The sequence below is a fragment of the Palaemon carinicauda genome, unplaced genomic scaffold (assembly GCF_036898095.1).
Source record: "Palaemon carinicauda isolate YSFRI2023 unplaced genomic scaffold, ASM3689809v2 scaffold88, whole genome shotgun sequence".
Taxonomy (NCBI): Eukaryota; Metazoa; Arthropoda; class Malacostraca; order Decapoda; family Palaemonidae; genus Palaemon; species Palaemon carinicauda.
Window position 1 is genome coordinate 178084 of NW_027172181.1, and position 15645 is coordinate 193728.

The 15645-nt window shown below is 45.6% G+C and overlaps 1 protein-coding gene across 1 annotated transcript in view; it reads left to right on the forward strand.

Moving 5' to 3' along the window:
- The window catches only part of LOC137637607 (zinc finger protein 721-like), a 313366-nt gene that overhangs the window by 154225 nt on the left and 143496 nt on the right, over positions 1–15645 (forward strand). The window contains 1 exon segment of the mRNA XM_068369755.1: positions 2191–2268. The gene's annotated coding sequence lies outside the window, so the exon portion shown is untranslated.

Genomic DNA, 15645 nt, shown 5'->3' on the forward strand with positions numbered 1-15645 from the left:
GAGAGAGAGAGAGAGATATGTTGTTAAATTTTAGTAGATTAAGGAGGTATTGGAAGATCAAATAAGAGAACCATATGAGAGATGTTAGGGAAAAAATATCATAGAAATATGGAATAAATATGATATTGAAATAGAAGAAGTAAGAAAGCATGAAAAGCAAGAACTCTAAAATGAAATAAAAAGTAAAGTGGCAAATTAAATTTCAAATATAGAAGATCAGAAAGCAGAGATGACCAAACTGAGGTTTATGTATAGTAATGGTAGAAGAGATTTCATAGAACTTGACACTGATGAGGTTGTAATAGTTATGAAAACAAGGTTAAATACGCTAGAATTAAAGGAAGATTATAGAAATAGGAATGATAATAATAGGCTTTGTGTGTTGTGTAAGGAGCCAGAGGATACTACCGAGAATATTTTCAACTAACGGGTTAAGGAAATTTAAAAATCCCTACTAAAGAGGTTTCCCGGTATATTAGAAAGGCCATAGAAGTTTGAAGTAAAAGTATGCAATCTGTGAAGCTGTCTTTTGTAGGAGGTAAACTAATAATAATGAATTGTCTGCAGATTGCAACACTTTTCACGTCATGTGCTTCATCTAGTAGTATGCCCACAATCCAATGTTGTGGAGAGAGCAACGAGGAACCTTGAATTAAAGAACGCTTGCGAAATTGAATTGTGCCTCAAAATAAGCCTAAAAATAAGCCATATTTATAGAGGAAAAGCCAACACCATTGTGAAATTGTGTAATATATGAACTCAACTCTGTGTAACTGGGGATATTTGTGAAAGAAAAATGTCAGCGGAGCGTTGTGAAGCGGAATAAGGTAAGATAACTTGAATCTCTCTATTTGTTTACAAGACCATTTGTTTTCACTGTTGTGGAGAGAGCAACGAGGAACCTGGAACGTTCTCCTACTTACTCCCCAAATTTATGCAGTCCTGCAGCTCTCCTCTTCTTATAAAGTATTTTGGAGGTTCCTTTAAATGCTGGGAAATGCTCCTTTTAGTAGTGTGCCCACAATCACGGTATTGTCACTGTTGTAGAGAGAGCAACGAGGAACGTGGACCCTGAATCACTTACTTTTTATTTTTTTCAAAAGTGTATTTAATTGGGTTGCCACTAACGCCTGTCAAACCGTCTTTGAAGATTGACTTCTTAAAATATTTTATATTTCCTTGTTTCCTTTCCTCACTGGGCAATTTTTCCTGTTGGGGCCCCTGGGTTTATAGCATTCTGCTTTTCCAACTAGGGTTGTAGCTTAGCAATTAATAATAATAATAACAACAATAAGCCATAGGTTCATTAAATATTCTTAGTAATATATGAAAATGTATTTTATTTTGGTAATTTATAACTGACTTTTTGGGTGAATGTAGTTCGTTGGGACAGGGTAAGATAAGAGTACGGCAGTCTAAGGATACTGCTCCTAGGTTAGGTTAGGTAGAAAACAGAAACATTCAGTTAGGTGATGTTCTTGTATCTAAAATGTGGTTTTTCACTCTGTCCCAACAAACTACAAAGGCTCCACATCAGGAATGCTCGTCAGAAACATTGTTCGGAACTTTTTGAGTGAATTACTCAAGATATCCCTAACCGAATAATAACATATCGCGTCCCTCAGAATTATATCGCTGTTTGTATATACCCACAAATAGTGGTTTTGAGTTTCCATGGGGCTCCCTAAATGGAGTGAATAGATAAAAAAACAATGTATTGACAGTGGCATGTATATATTAACAAGGAATGCATAAAGTAATGGCCGGACATGCGGCATGTAACAGAGAATATAATTAGACTAATCTGGCCGAACTAGATCTGTTTTTGCGTGACTTAGCAGCGTTGTTTATGGTGTCGTCTTCTTCGCCTCTCCCTGCACGGGCCTGTCGATATTCGCTCGGGACCGGAATTTTGATGGTCCTTCTTCACACACGTCGCAAAATCACAACAAATTAGGGTCCTGATGTGAATTTCCAGGTGTCCTACCATTGCATATGGTACTTAACTAACATGTAGAAAAATACGTTCCATCAATGCGAGTGCTGAGGGAAATTGTTTTCATATACAGCTATATTACTTATATCATCCTGTTTACATTCAATTACACATCTTAATTGCATAAGATAATTTAATTTTATATATTAATTGTAATTTACAAAATTATAATTAAAGCATTATCCAAATGACAGGCACCCTAGAGATGATGATCTAACGAAGCTTATCCAATCAAGAGATTTGTCCAAGGCCCCATAGCTGCGTCTCCACAGGTAATTATACTTGAATTTATCGTAATTGGTCCAATCATATGTTATTAGTAGTATTTATTTAAGGAGAAAGTTCCTGTTGTTTTATTCCAGTTCATATTTTTTGTAAATTATATCAAATAGGCCAGGGTACGTCACAAATAGGTTTAGACTAGGGTACTTGTTGGGTGCTACTTTAGCGTGAGGTCTACCGCCATATGTACGAAGTGTGTATCGCTAGAATAAATGTGTGGAAATTCATGATATCATTTTCATTTGTTCCAACACGGAGTACTTACCTCGAACTACTTTCTTAGGAGTATTTGGGATCTCCTCCCAACTGACCAGAATTTTATGTAGTTTACCCTATCTCCGTTTTTTGGGCTCAAGCCATGGCGTCCTGATGGAAGGTTCCTTTTTGGTAGCTTCCTTGGGTATAAGACTACTAAGATATTCCCAGAGAATTTAACCACAGGTTATCACAGAATTCTAACTTCTGGAGCGAGTATCTCAAAGGTTTCCCTTTAAGACATCGTAATACAACAGGGGACGCGCATGTCTGAACGCGCCACATAGCTATCTCCACCCCGAACAGAGTTAATGCTTCGGTGTGTAAGGACTGAGAATAGCTGGGAGCCGTTCCACAGCTAATCTCACTCGTGGCTACTACTGATACTCGAGACGTAAACAAACGGACGCCATTGCTCTAATGACGTCACGCCCGTCTTCATCCTTTGTTTAGTAGCTGCCCTACTTAGACGGATTTTCCCTGTGTTAACTTTATCGTTTTGCATCTTCGCTATGTCGTTACCTTCAGCCTCGCCTTCTTCTGGAAAGTTGAGTACAAGGTTCCAGTATTGTTTAATTTAGCTCTGGCCGTAAAGTAAATATTACTTTTCGAGATAATTGCTGTTTTGTGGCAGAGCTGTGCCTCTACCGGACCCGCCATTTTATGGCGTCGTTGTTGTTATGCATGTCTTATTTAGTTAGCCACAACAACGTTTCCGGCATTATATACTAATCGAATACATTAGTTTATTTAGTCTTCATAGCTAGGAACTTTTATATCGTGTTTAGACGCTTTTTATCGGTCATCGATTGACCTCATACCAGTCGGCTACTATAGCCCCCAGGCCAGGAGCCTACATACAAGTGTTCATGCATGATTTATTAGTGATCCTAGACTAAGTTATGAAGATAGTGGCATTATTTTACAATACTTTTGACAGTGATGCAAATGTTTTCGCCTTCAGGGACCATATAGGGGATAGGCTAGTCAGTGACTCTTTCTAGCCTAACCTAATGTTAGGACCCCTATATGCTTCCTTCATCCCCTGCCTTGGCATTCCCTCTATTTAGCCTTGATTCCTTTTCTGAGTAAAGGGATTAATTGTCTAATTGAGTATATATCGCCTCTCTGTCCTCCCTAAAGGAATGAACCCCCTTTAGGGTTGCGTCCGAGAGTGAGGTTAGGCTAGCCTACCTCTATGGCTAGGATAGTCTATGACTTTCCTGCGATAGCGATATGTCTTCTTCCTTTCCTAGTTCAGGACTCTTAGCCCTGTTCTAGGTTAGGTTAGGAAGATTTCTCTGTTCCATGCTGAAACTGTACTCTTGCACCGTTTTAGCTGATCTGCCTGATCTTAGGTTAGGGAGTGTCCTCCCTTTCCTTAGTGGCCGCTCTGGTACAGAAACCCTTCCTGGGAAGACTTCTCTCTTCTCCCTCCCCACCTATCTCTTGTATAGCCTAGCCTATGCTTAGGTTAGTTTATACCCATCTGTCCCCTGTCCTACAACTCCTCCTTAGGGTGGAATAGTAGGGCTTCCCGAGCTTCCTTGTGCAGTCCGCTCTGGTACATATACCTTCATAGTGTCCTATAAGGTTAGTTACTAGTATAGTTCTGCATATGGGAGTCTCCCCCCCCCTTGGGTGTTCCCTAGCCCTCCCTTGGGCTACCTTGCTCCCGGTCCCTAGTGACCCCTGCTCATGGATGTTAGAGCCTGCCTCTATCATGGGTACACCCCCTCAGGGAGGGGGAGGGATGTCTGGAATCCTGATGGTACTTCCTACATCCCTTCCCCCCTCCCCCCTGTCTCTCTCCCTATCCGGGTGCCGGTCTCTTGCCGCCTCTACTGTCGGCAATACCTGCCTCCTACTTGGTGACTCTCCCTAACCTTGCCGCCAGCCCCCCGTGTACCGAGGGACTGCCGGCTGCCGCCGGCTACTACCGGCGGCTCTCCTCCTCCTAGCTTGTCGTCCGCTTGCCGGTCGGCCGCCGGAGTGCCGGCATATACTGCCGGCAACCCGGTACAGCCTTAACCATCCTTATCCCAGTCACCAATCTGGCATCCTCCGACTGCCGGAGCCGCCGCTCCCTGCCGGCGTGCCGCCGTTGTGCCGGCGGCCGCCATCCTGGTATTTGACTGACTTTGAACATTGTCTGTCCTAATGCCAGAATCTATGCTGGAGCGAGCTCCGGCATGCCGGCGGCTTGCCCGATGCCCCGGAGGCGTCAAGAATACTTGCACCCCCTTCCTGTAGCTATCATAAGACAATGATAGCCCTATATCGCAAACAGATAAGCTGCTTCTGCTATTAAGATCAGTACCTAGTACTGCTCTATTAGTGATCATGCTGTCTCTTTGCATTCTTCTAATTCCAGCATGCTATGTGCATCTTAGCACGGCTGGTTGCCAGAAGCAGTTACCTTTTAAATGAGGCCTTCTGGCCCTTAACTGGGAACCGAATGAATTCGGTCCCAATCTTGTCCTTGGTTTTTTCCATGGAATTCCAAAATACTTGGAATTCTAGGGAATTATATCCAGTGCCCTCGGTCACTCGGATTATCCAGGGACCAAGCTTATGGTAACCAGCCGGGCGAGATGCATGGAGCATGTTCTCCTTTACTATTTTCATTCTCTATGCATCACACCTTCATTAAGTTAAAATTAATAATTAATATTAACTTAGTTTAAGAGCCATTCTTATGACTCCCCCATACTCATTTTCTCTTTCTTCCACAGGAGGAGCAGATGAAGTGTGATTTCGCCTTCTGCGCTGTGAAACGCCCGCAGTTTTACGGGCATACGGCTTGCAGGACTCACGCCCCTTGTGCAGACAAGAAAGGGGATTTGAAGTTTTGGAATCCACTGGATTGTACGGTCTGTCAGGCTCACCTAGTTGAGGCCTTCCATAATCCTCCTTCAGCGGAGGTTAGAGACATTTCTCGTGAAAAGCTGCGCAAGTGGGTGCGTGGCTTCCAGAAAAATGCTACCGGACCGTACCTGGCCACCGAAGAACTGAGGTCACTATTGTTCCCTAAGGCCTCCCCTGACTCAGTGGTACCCAAAGACGTGATCCCCACTGTCCAAATTACGGTGGAACCTGATGTAGTCATGGCTCAGTCCATGCACGAGTGTCGTTTGGATTCCGAAGATGACGAACAGATTTCGGATGTCTCGGAAGACACGGAGAAAACGCTTATGGCTCAAGGAGCCGAAGATGACGAAGACAAGGTGGAATACACCGAGTCGGAGCAAGAGGCTGCTCCCTCGTCCATCCCCCCTCCTACTCCTACACCGACGGAAATGTCTATTCCGTCTACCTCCTCGACTCCGGATCCTTCTTCTTCCACTCAAGAACTGATCCGACTGATTAGAGCCGTCATGGACGACAGGCTGAAGGAGAACCAGGAGTCCATCAGGTCGATGATAGGATCCAGAGAGCCGAAGAAGATTTCGGTCAAGGATCTCCCCGCTTGCTCTCATGCCAACCCGTGGAGGTATGCAGAGCATATGGTTATTGCGACCGGCAGGATCTTTGTCAGTGATAAGATCGGCACGGTCCCTTTGGAAGATGTGGAGTTCTTCCCAAGCTTTGAGGCCTACCCGGACTGTTACGTCCGGCTTCGTTCCGAACCTGCCTCGAAGGAAGAGACCGAACCTAAGGAAGAGATAGTGTTCGATCTCGCAAAGGCCCAGGCTATGCTAGCCTCCGCATTCAAGAGTAGAGGCTTTACCTGCTCTAAGCTTCCGGCATTGAGCAAGAAGCACCCTACTTACGTTGCACCTGATACTGCGGTTCTTCCATTCTTGGAAAAGGCCTTAGCTGCATGCCTTAAAGCGGCGGAAGAAGGGAAACCCTGCCCTGCACTGGAGGAGTGCAGACCCTTCTCCATCGTGACCCCCCCTGACGCTCGACACTGGAAAGATGTTCAACATACTTTCGTCGTGGGAAGGCTCGATCCTGACGTCGCCGGACGTCAGTTTAATGAAGACCTCCCTAAGCTCAACGATCACCTCCTTCGCCGGGAACAAGACACGAAGGAGAGGCTTGCGGCATCTCTTTCTCATCAAGTCCAACTGGAAGTTATGGTCTGTGACACTAGAGTACCAGATCACTACATGGTACTCTCCAAATCCCACTTACTGACTGTAATGAAGGACTTGTACCACTTCATAAAGGCTCGAAGAGCCTGTCGTGAATTCGTGTTCGCCGGTGCCACCGTGAAACACGAACCCCGGAGGCTGATTTCCTCCAACATCTGGGGAAAGCACCTGTTTCCTTCTGACCTTGTGAAGGAAATCACTGACAGAGCCGCCACGGAGAATAGGAACCTTCTCCACAAGTGGGGCATGTCCAGGAAAAGGAAACCCTCTCAGGACGACGGACCTCAGCCTAAGAGGAAACCCCAAAAGTCAAAACCCCAGCAACGTCAGCAAAGACGTCAGTTTCCGGGACCCGCTACCTCCCAAGTGGTTGCCCAACCACAACAGACCTTTCAATTGGTCCCCCAACCGGTGTTGTCACAGTCACCGGTCTTCACCCCTGCCTTTGAGCAACAATCAACTACCTTTCATGCCAAAGGTAGAGGCTCATTCAGGGGTGCAAGCAAAGACGCATCTCGCCGTCCCTCCAGAGGTAGAGGAGGAAAGGGAGCTAGCGGCCGAGGCAGCAAGTCCTCGGGACACCAGAAGCAATGAAGTGCTTCCGGTGGGAGGAAGACTCCGCCAATTCCAGGATCGTTGGACCTTCGATCCCTGGGCACACAGCATCGTCAAGAAGGGTCTAGGCTGGAGTTGGACTCAACCACCCCCAATCTTCCAGCAATTCTTCCAACAATCAACCCCCCTTCTGGAAGAATATGTTCTAGACCTCTTGAACAAGAAGGTGATAAGGAAGGTAAAGTCCACCAGGTTCCAAGGGAGACTGTTTTGTGTTCCCAAGAAGGACTCAGACAAACTCAGAGTCATTCTGGACTTATCCCCCCTCAACAAGTTCATAGAGAACAACAAATTCAAGATGCTGACGCTTCAACAAATAAGGACCCTTCTGCCTCAAGGTTCCTACACGGTCTCTATAGACCTGGCGGATGCCTACTGGCACATTCCAATGAACCATCACGCTTCCTCCTACCTAGGATTTCGACTCCAAAGGAAAAGCTACGCCTTCCGGGCCATGCCCTTCGGCCTCAATGTGGCCCCTCGGATCTTCACAAAACTGGCGGATGCCATAGTACAACAGCTCCGCCTAAGAAACGTCCAGGTGATGGCCTACCTCGACGACTGGCTAGTCTGGGCTCCATCGCCCGAAGAGTGTGCAAAGTCTTGCAACGAAGTTACCCAGTACCTAGAACACCTGGGATTCAAGATCAACGAGAAAAAATCTCGCCTCTCTCCAGCTCAGAAGTTTCAGTGGTTGGGAATCCACTGGAATCTTCAGTCACACCGCCTTTCCATCCCCCAGAAGAAAAGGAAGGAAATAGCAGGGTCTGTCAAGCGACTACTGAAATCCAAACCCATTTCAAGACGACAGCAGGAACGAGTTCTAGGCTCTCTACAATTCGCCTCAGTGACAAACCCAGTGCTTCGTGCACAGCTAAAGGATGCCGCGGGAGTCTGGAGACGCTCGGCATCCATCGCTCGAAGAGACCTCAAGAGACGGCTTCCAAACAGACTGCGACGCCTCCTAAAGCCGTGGTCGGAAGAAAAGGCCCTGAAAAGGTCCATTCCTCTCCAACACCCTCCTCCATCACTCAACATCCACACGGATGCCTCACTGGAAGGTTGGGGAGGTCACTCCCACCAGAAACAGGTTCAAGGTACCTGGTCTCCACTATTCAAGACGTTCCACATAAACATCTTGGAGGCCATGGCGGTCCTTCTAACTCTGAAGAAGTTATCCCCGCCGCCCTCGATCCACATCCGTCTAACCCTAGACAACTCGGTGGTAGTTCGTTGTCTCAATCGCCAAGGCTCAAGATCGCCCCAGATAAATCAGGTGCTTCTCCCAATCTTCCGTCTGGCGGAGAAGAAGAAGTGGCACCTGTCTGCAGTTCACCTACAAGGATTCCGCAATGTGACAGCGGATGCTCTATCTCGGACAAACCCGATAGAGTCGGAATGGTCTCTAGACGCAAGATCGTTCTCCTTCATCTCTCACCAAGTCCCAGAACTTCAGATAGATCTCTTTGCAACGAGCGACAACAATCAACTTCCTCTGTACGTAGCCCCGTACGAGGACCCCAAAGCAGAAGCAGTGGACGCCATGTCACTGGACTGGAACAGATGGTCCAAGATCTACCTGTTCCCTCCCACCAACCTTCTGTTGAAAGTCCTCTCCAAACTGAGAACCTTCAAAGGGACAGCGGCCCTAGTGGCTCCCAAGTGGCCCCGGAGCAACTGGTACCCCCTGGTCCTGGAGCTGCAGCCCAAGCTGATCCCTCTCCCGGGCCCAGTTCTCTCTCAACAAGTACAGAAGTCGACTGTCTTCGCTTCATCATCGAAAATCAAGGACCTTCATCTCATGATTTTCTCTCCCTTGCTGCAAAGAAGAGGTTTGGGATCTCGAAGAAAAGTCTAGACTTCCTAGAGGAATACAAGACCGAATCCACGAGACGGCAATATGAATCATCCTGGAGGAAATGGGTCTCCTTTGTCAAGGCAAAAAATCCTAAAGAAATCACAATTGATTTCTGTATGTCCTTCTTTATTCACCTTCATGGACAAGGATTAGCAGCCAATACGATTTCAACCTGCAAATCGGCCTTGGCTAGACCAATTCTATATGCTTTCCAAATTGATCTGTCCAACGACATCTTCAACAAACTACCAAAAGCATGTGCTCGCCTACGTCCAGCACCCCCACCGAAACCGATCTCCTGGTCACTAGACAAGGTACTCCATTTCGCCTCCAACTTGGACAATGATTCATGCCCCCTCAAGGATCTGACTCAGAAAGTTATATTTTTATTTGCTCTCGCTTCGGGAGCTCGAGTCAGCGAAATAGTGGCATTATCAAGAGAAGAAGGACACATCCTGTTTACCGATTCAGGAGAAGTGACCCTCTCCCCTGATCCGACGTTTCTCGCTAAAAATGAATTACCCACCAAAAGATGGGGCCCTTGGAGAATATGCCCCCTGAAGGAGGATGTCTCTCTATGTCCAGTAGAGAGCCTCAAGGTCTATCTTCGCAGAACTTCGAACTTTGGTGGAGGCCAACTCTTCAAAGGAGAAACATCGGGCAGCGACCTGTCACTGAAACAATTAAGAGCGAAAATCACCTACTTCATTCGCAGAGCGGATCCGAACAGTACACCCGCTGGTCATGATCCTAGAAAAGTGGCATCTTCTCTGAATTTCTTTCAGAGCATGGACTTTGAAAGCCTTAAAAACTTCACGGGCTGGAAGTCCTCGCGAGTTTTCTTTAAACATTATGCGAAACAAGTGCACGAAGTCAAACATTTTGTGGTAGCCGCAGGTAGTGTTATGAAACCTGCACCTAACTCTGCGTAGAACAGTGAGTTACTTGGGACTCTAACTCTTCGGGTGCCTATGTTGACCCTCGAGCGATTCATAGTGATGTCAAAAAACACTTAGTGCTTTTATAACTGTTCTTATCCCAGGTGAAATGTCATAGTGTCACACAAGTGCCGCATGCCTTGAGCATGATGTGTTTTATTTAAAGACTTGCGTTCCTCGAGAACGAGTACCTACTAATATCCTGAAATTCCTTTTCAGATTCAAGAGCAAGCCTTTATTTCTATGTACATTATTATTACTGTAAATGAACTTTACTTTTGCTGTAAATTATTTAATTTCTGCATTGTGAAATAAAATTTCTATTTTATTACTTGTGCGTCTCTATCAGCTCCTACTTACTATGAAATACATACCTGTCATAGTTTTATTTATTCCTCCTTTCTTATGGTTATGAAGAATTTAAGATGTTTAATCCTAAATTATATTCACCCTGACTAAGTAAGGCTCCTACACGAATACTTACTTCTGATAACCAAGAGATGAACTCTATACACAGTGCCCAACCACCACTGGTCTAATTTCAGAATGTTCCTATACAAATACCAAACATTCCGCTTCATCTCTAAGTTCTTCAAGTTCTTCTCTCAGGATGAATAGCCCTTCAATACCACTTTGACGTCGGCATAGCCCATGGGAACTTCACTGCCAAGGGGGGCAGGATACTTCGTCCCTATGGTTCTTTATCTAAGATTACTTTGCTGTTTTGTCAATGCCTAGGCACTTAATACTGGGGGAAAATCTACCACGATACATTGATTCTCTGGTACTCTTCCATCAGGACGCCATGGCTTGAGCCCAAAAAACGGATTTTGAGCGAAGCGAAAAATCTATTTTTGGGTGAGATAGCCATGGCGTCCTGATGGACCCTCCCTACTACTTCGTCCAGTTTTGTTCCCACCCTGTGCTACTGTATCATGGTGATGGGCAGCAACTGGCTTCAGGATGAAGACGGGCGTGACGTCATTAGAGCAATGGCGTCCGTTTGTTTACGTCTCGAGTATCAGTAGTAGCCACGAGTGAGATTAGCTGTGGAACGGCTCCCAGCTATTCTCAGTCCTTACACACCGAAGCATTAACTCTGTTCGGGGTGGAGATAGCTATGTGGCTCGTTCAGACATGCGCGTCCCCTGTTGTATTACGATGTCTTAAAGGGAAACCTTTGAGATACTCGCTCCAGAAGTTAGAATTCTGTGATAACCTGTGGTTAAATTCTCTGGGAATATCTTAGTAGTCTTATACCCAAGGAAGCTACCATAAAGGAACCTTCCATCAGGACGCCATGGCTATCTCACCCAAAAATAGATTTTTCGCTTCGCTCAAAATCCGTTTTATATGTGGGGGAACCTCTGGCGGAGGAATACGCGCCATGAGGCGACCCGGGGTCAGAGAGCGTGCTCGCTCAGGTCTCGACCTCCAGTAAGTTTTCTGGTCGTGTCGTGATTACATCTCGCCGCGCTGATTATTTATAACTTTTGAGAATTGTAAGAGAACCTTACAAACCCACCTAACCTAATCTAGTAGTTCTCAGGTCACAGTCCCTATTTGTGGGCAAGCCCCCCTGGACTCCCCTTCCCAGGTCACAACCGCTAGCTGGACCTCCTATCCAGGTCTCAAACTAAAAGTAAATCACAAATAAATCCTTTTTGTTCTGGCAATCTTTACAGAAGCTTTGCAGTAGAAATGTGCTGGTCTTCCCAAAAAAATTAAGTTAAAATCGGGACTTTGAGGCATTATTTCGCTGTTAATTTCACATGAGTAACAATAGCTCTGCACTGAACAGAGAGCATTTCCATCATAGTCAGTTGGTGACATAAATGAAATTACACAAAATTTTGAAATAGATTGATGTACTTCCCTTAAGTTCCCTCTTGGAGACGGCTTTATGTGATGGTGGTTGAGTTGAAACCGATGGGGTAGGTGTGAGAAATATGGCTGTTGTAGAACAACATCCGGGAACTTATGAAGAAGTACTTCTTGTAAACTGTTAATTGGTTTAAACAAACCAGCAGACAAATACATCATTGTAAATGCACAGAAAGCTCCCCAAACCCATGGGAAACAACACATGTGCAAAAAGTTCCCTTCTGTCTCTCAGATGTAAACAATGGACTTGGAGTGAAAAACATATCTCACATTTTGACAGACCAATATGTAAGTTATGCCCCAGGCCCCTATTAAACATATAGAGAAAAATACCAAACTACCCAGCACTCGTTCATTTCTTATAGCGAATTCCAGTTTCGTTGTAAAGTATCTAATGTTTACCATGAAAACAATATCTTTTATGGCTTTAAAAAACGGTTGCACGGTGTAATTATGGTGATATTTCGATAGAGTCCCACCCTACATGTACTGCTTGCCAGTACATAGGATCCTGAAGTTTTTCTTTTTTCGCGAGTGAAGCAAAATCCATTAGACTCTACAAAATATTTTAGAAATCTATCGAAATATTAACATAATTACAGTACAGTGAACCCTCGCTACTTCGCGGTTCGACCATCGCGGATTTTTTTCATAACGCATGTATATACATATATCGCGGATTTTCCGGAAATTTCGAAAATTCCGCGATGTGACCGATGGTGCGAGATAGGAGAAAGTAAGGAAAATTGAATCATGATTGATTTTCAATATAAATGAAACTTTGAGGAGCAACAAAGATATCATTTGTTAGAGAGATAGAGAGAGGTAAGGAATGGGAGGTAGTGAAAAGTAGCCCACAGAGAGAGAGAGAGAGAGAGAGAGAGAGAGAGAGAGAGAGAGAGAGAGAGAGAGAGAGAGAGAGAGAGAGTGTGTGTGTGTTGTTTTAAATGTAATAAAAAAAATTTTTTATTGGTTATAACACATTGGTGCTTATGTAATATCAACTGTATACTGTAGACGGTTTGAATAAGTTAAGAAATGGTATAAACGATACTTTGTTAGTGTATTCGTACACTCTCAAGAGCGGCAGCTAGACGTCAGCTGATCTAATCACAGCCAAAAGTAAAACAAAAAGAAGTCAACAATACTCGATTTTTAAAACACACCCGAAATTTAAAAACAAAAGTACATGCTTTCTTAATGTGCAATTAACTATTTAAAGAGTAGCAATTTTCTAGAATAAAGTGATGTTTCCCAAAAAATAGTGGTTTGCTGATGACATCGGATGCCGTATTTTTAGCAACGATTGAAATGGATGTAAACTCGGCATAATTTTTTCATTTTGTTTTTAATTGACACTAAGAAAACTAATTTTTGTTTCTTCATCTATATGTAAGTATTGTATAACACAAAGAGAGAGAGAGAGAGAGAGAGAGAGAGAGAGAGAATGAATCAGCTGTTGTAATTGAATGCTGTGTTTTTGTTTCGTGAGAATTTCATCGCCACGACTATAACAACAACATACTGTACTGAACTTTACAGTATTATACAGACTACTGTAATATGATAAAGTAAAATATTTGTAATAACCTATTTTCAATATTAAACTTACCCGATAATCATGTAGCTGTCAACTCCGTTGCCCGACAGAATTCTATGGAGGGATACGCCAGCTATCACAATACTAGAAGGGGGTGTACTTACCAGCGCCACCTGTGGCCAGGTACTATAGTACTTCTTGTTGACACCTCCTCAATTTTTCCTCTGTCGTGCTTCCGGCAAGACGTTCTGGGATACGCTTATGATCTTCGAGTATTTTCACGGCTAATTGGTGAAGTATTCTCTCAGATTTCGGCTGTCGCTTTACTGGAAACCTCCTTATATTAGCTAGATAGCTTTTATATAGTACCTGATTAACGGTTAACGATCTTTTGCTTGATTTTGGAACCCCCCTTGGCTAACTCTTTGGATTCAAGATGTCTGACATTTCGCAAGCCCCCTCCCATAGACGATGTAGGTCTTGTAATAGGCGTATTCCGAAGGCCTCGGTAGATCCTCACACCGCTTGTTCTGACTGTAGGGACAGGCCCTGTCAGTTAGAAAATCGATGTGAGGAATGCGCCGGACTTTCGGAACTTGAATTTGTCCGTCTTTTGAAATATTCAACTAAGTTAGAGAGAGGTAGAGTTAGGAGGAGTTCTTCTCACTCTTCACTTTTTTCCTCACCTCATGATCCCCTACCTTTTCCTACCCCTGTAGTGGCTACCCCCGAACCTACTATTTGCCCTCCGCCTGATATGTCTGTTGTTTTGCGTGCTATTCAGGCCTTAGGCGATAAAGTAGAGTCAGTGGTAAGTGATCATAAGTCTCTTATGGCCGAAGTCAAGGAACTTAAGGTCAAGAGTGCAGTGGGTGGAATTAGTGCCAGTGCTGTGACGAGTGCTAGTGTCAGTGCAGTGCCAAGTGCTAGTGTCAGTGCCAGTGTGGTGCGTGAGGATACTTCTGTGCGAGCCAGTCGTCCTCCCAGTCCGGGACCTCTTGCAAGCTCCCAAGCCCAGGGGAGAAGCAATGTCGAAGGGCATAAGGGTTCGGCAGGCCTTGTTCGGCGCACAGAAGTATCCTCGGTGGTTGCGGGCGTGTCTTCCAAAGACCGTCACTCCCACCTGCAGACGATTGAGCCCGTCTTTTTCTCGTCCGCTGATCAACTGTCAGGGAAGAAACGTTGGACTCAGGTCTCAAGACCACTTAAACGCAGAGTCCAGTCCGCGAGTGCTCAGCCAGGCTGCAGTCATTGGCTCAGCTCTGACTCGCCGCAGTCATCAGTCGACTGCACTCCGCCCAAGAGGAGTAAGGTTCTGCCACAACAGAGCTCGACTGTTAAGGCTTTACCTCAGCCTACTGTAGTTTCTGCCGACCCCAAGTGGACTCTACTACAGTCCATGCAAGCACAGCTTTCGGACTTGATGCGTGAGTGTCGGGCTGAGAGTGTTGCGCCTCCGCCTCCGCCTGCACTCCCTCCGCCTGCGCTCGCTCCGCCTGCGCTCGCTCCGCCTGATCGCAGTACCACCTGCCAGGCGTACGATGTTGAGCCACGTTCTGAGTTTGCTGTTCCCAGTGGTGTTCAGCCTCTGCCTTCCTTAAGGCAACCTTTACAATGGGATCAGGAGGATTATACCTCTCTTCCTCCGCCTCCACTTGCTGCTCCACCAGTGATGCAACACTCGGTTGAGGTACAACAACCTCTCCCGTCCATGAGTCAGTCTCCTCAGCTCTCGCTGCAGCGAGCTCAACCCTCCACAAGGCTAGCACCACAACTCCTTAGCCTTGCGCCTCAAGAGCCTCAGCTTGCGAGACATTTACCTTGTTCTGCGCAGCCTCTACCTCATCGCGCTCCGCTCACACCACAGGAACAGGAACTTGCTACTCCGCTTCCGCCAACCGCTCAGCAAGCGCAACCCTTGGGTTCAACCACTCATGCTAGGAGTCAGCCTCCTCCACCCATGCGCCTTCCTTCTGCTTCGTCTTTTGTTCAGCCTTTGCAGTCTGAGCCTCAGGTTTTCCCTCAACAGATACTTGAAGAGGAAACCACTAATATTGTTCCTACTCGTTCTGACTCTGCTGTTCAGCATTCTTGTCCGATCTCTTCGCTACACTCTGGTGATGAGGCTTCTGATGATGAGGCGGCACACCTGGATCCCTCGTCAGACGTGGATGAAT